Source organism: Sinocyclocheilus grahami, unplaced genomic scaffold (genome assembly GCF_001515645.1).
Source record: "Sinocyclocheilus grahami isolate Dianchi unplaced genomic scaffold, SAMN03320097.WGS_v1.1 scaffold1589.1, whole genome shotgun sequence".
NCBI classification, from domain to species: Eukaryota; Metazoa; Chordata; class Actinopteri; order Cypriniformes; family Cyprinidae; genus Sinocyclocheilus; species Sinocyclocheilus grahami.
Genome location: NW_015506768.1, coordinates 66543 through 70171, shown reverse-complemented (window position 1 = coordinate 70171; position 3629 = coordinate 66543).

Below are 3629 nucleotides of genomic sequence, written 5' to 3'. Positions count from 1 at the left end.
CGCAACATGAGAGCCAGATATGACAGCAAGCATCATGTTCGGCCCACAAAGATAAGAGTACAGGATTGGGTAAGAGCCCGTAGGCCACATCGCAGCAATAAATTGAGCTCTTTCCTGTCTGAGCCACTTCAGGTCAAAAGGCAGCTTGGGCCAGTCACTTTTGAGCTAGCTAATGGATCCCGCTGGCATGCCAGTTGTCTTCGAAGGGTGCCCACCCCCTCTGTTATGGAAGAAAACCTGAACCGACCTATGGACCCCATTCTGCCGCCACTAAATCTGGATCCTGATGTAGTCACCGGACAGGAAGCAAGAACCGAACATTGTCGGAGCCCACAATCTGAAGATGCCCCTATGACAACTCGCCCTGTGAGGACAAGGGCACGCCCTGCACACTTCCAGGACTTTGAAGCTTCGTTTCATACTTAAGCTTGGTGGGAGGGGGGAAAATGTTGTGGTTGCTAACCAGTTCCTCGTTGTTATTATCTGTTGTAGTAATACTGTCGTGAAGTCATGCTGATGTGCAGGCTATACAGTTGTACCGTATTCCGTTGCTGTTGCCGCTGAAGTTCCTTGAGTAAACTAGCATTCACCCGAAGCTTCGTTTTTATGTGTTTTTGTTGAACATAACAGTTACGTTCACACACAGTTCGGTTATTTATGGGTGTGAACCGCATTCTGTAACCAAACTAACACCCGTAAATTTTCAGGACTCACAACCGCATTCTCGGAACTAGAGGCTCACATTTTTTCGGAAATCCCGGCGGGATGGGAAACAAAATCACTATTATTCACGTGATTGGGACAGGACAGGAAAAAATGTCAGCTGGAGTGGGCGGGACCGGAAATCGTAATAACACTATGATACCCAACTTTATACCCAAATATACCTTTTATATAAATAAACTATATTTAAAATTTTAACTCGATTCTAGTTTTATGGTCTCCCCCTGTTTGCTTTGGTGTGTCTAGTTAAGTGAATGACGTGCTCCACACACCCGTAACAGTTGGTGGCAGTAATGCACCAAGTTGGTATAAGAGAAAAAGACGGTTTCTCCGTGCACTTTATAGCCACGAAAATCATAATCAAAATGGACTCAGACGTGAAAGCTACGCTGCAATGACTACTGTTGGAAAATGATACCTCAGTTGTGCTCACCGACATTTCTGGGCAGTCTGAAGTAACCAAGGCCTTCAGCGTTACATATGCAAAGCCCACTCAAGGCAACCGGCGATTTCTTCATTTATGAAGCAAAAGGACCTAGCGACTGTAAAGTCGAGATTCACAGACGTGATGGCTCGTATGTGCAGCCAGGATCTAAGACCGTTCGCTGTTATTGAGGGATGAGGGTTCATTGAAGTTGCGAAAGAGCTCTTAAATATCGGGCCTAAATATGGAAGCAGCACTGAGATCCCCTCCCACTCCCGTGTTGTTTTTTTGGCCGGAATCTGTCAGTTACAGTAAAAAAAAATATACAGTACAGATCACAGCATGCCCACTTTAGTTGAATAAAGTGTAGTTTTTTGTTATTTTATTGAACTGAAAGCCAGCTTAAACAATGCACAGTGTGCATTGCACACACATTACATTTCATGTAAATCATCCATGCTAACACACAAGTTTTCTATTTGATTTTTTTTTCATTTGAAAGTGGACATTTCACTCTAGATTTATTTTTCATACACAGAGTTTTGAAGTTTCTCGCTCAAGTTCACATGACCGAGACGGCAGAAAGCGCATCCTGTTTGCTCGAATTATTTTACATAACCACTGCATTTCATTTTTATTCTGAGTGCACACAAATAAACGTGGAGTCTTTACAGATTCGAAAGATGTATTACTTTTATCTGTATGACCAAAAATTACGGAGTATTTTAAGAGCAAGTGAGCGCACCGGCGCCTCCATCGGTCCTGCAGTTAGCGCTACTGTGCAGCTTCCACACACACTTCAATAGTGCACATTTCTGTAGGTTAAAGTGGTGGTTCACTGGGTTTTTTCTAGGCTTGATTGTGTTTATGGGGTGCAGTCTAACGTGTTAATGCCTCGTTTAAAAAAAAAAAAAAACATTATTTTTCACACAATTTACCTTTATTCCACACAGCTCTGTCCCTTCTCTGAGAAACGGGCTGAGCTTTTCCTGTTTTAATGAAGCCCCACCCTCAGAAATAGACGATGGGCTCTGATTGGTTAGCTAGCCCAGTGTGTTGTGATTGGCTAAACCACCTCTAGTGGCGTCTAAGCATCCTGCCCCTCACCTCAGCGGCATGTGCTCCGGTTGTATTGTAAACAACTGCATCATTAATATCGCTTATCAGTTTGAGCCCGATTGAGAAGCAGAGGATATTGTTGAAGAGGATCGTGCAGAACCTGTGCAAGCACGGCTTTTAATGGTAGGCCTATGTTTTTTGTTTGTTGTTGTCTCATACGTTTAGATACGCTGTTGTAAATTCTACTGCTTCTGTTAGCTTTTAATATACGGTTTTATCCTGATTAAAGCTTTAATACAGTACAGCAACCGCATGCCATGTTTAATGCTTCTCATGTGAAAATAAGTGTATAATTGGAACAGTTCATTGTCGGAGCTGAGCGAGAGAGAGAGAGAGAGCGTGTGCAGAGCAGGGGAACGTGAGGAACAGTATTAAGAACTGCTGCTTTTGAACATTGATTTTGAAACCTGTGAATCATTAGAAGACAGAATCGCGATTCATATATGAATAGATTTTTACGTGCACCTCTAGTTTTCTCTTCCTCTTCTCTAAAGCAGCGCAGCAAGGCATCGCCCCCTTTGCTGCCTTTTCCCGGGGGTGGGGTTTATCTGGGTTTGTGATGTCACGAAACCCGGGAAGTAACTCGTTGTAGTCCCTACCAGCCGTTTTTGTAGGCATTAAACTGCCAGAATTTTAAAAGACGATGTTGCAGATATCGTTTATGCTCAAACAGCAACATTACACTAACTAATGTTAAAAAAGTGAAATCACAACGAAACACCCCTTTAACATTAGATTGAGCAGCCATGTAAAGTTGTTACTACATACATCTTTCAGATGAAAAGCCATATATGAGTTCAATAAATGATAGGTGGGCCGTGGGCGTTTGGATGTCCTGCCCGATGTACTGTATTACTACATAGACCAGCCCATCTGTCTGTCACAGACTGCGTACGTCATTCACTTAACCAGCCACACCAAAGCAAACAGGAGGAGAGCATAAAGAGACAGGGCAACTAGAATTGAGTTCAAAATTAAAATATACAGTTTATATTTTATTTATATAAAAGGTATTTGAGTATAAAGTACATCATAGTGTTATTACGATTCCCGGTCCCGCCCACCCCTGCTGACATTTTTTTCCTGTCCCGTCCCAATTACGTAATTAATAGTGAATTTGTTTCCCATCCTGTGGGATTCCCGAAAAAATGTCTGCCTGTACTGGTCACTAACACATATAACAGTTATAACGAGGTGAATGGATGATGTAATGTGTATCAGTTATAATGTGAAAGTTGTGAGATTAAAAGAAAGAAAATATTTAATCAGCTTAAAAAATGCAATGCTCTATTGCACTCCTTCAAGAGACCCACTTGTCTGATGTGGAACATTTAACACTGAGAAGAGAATGGATGGACCAAGT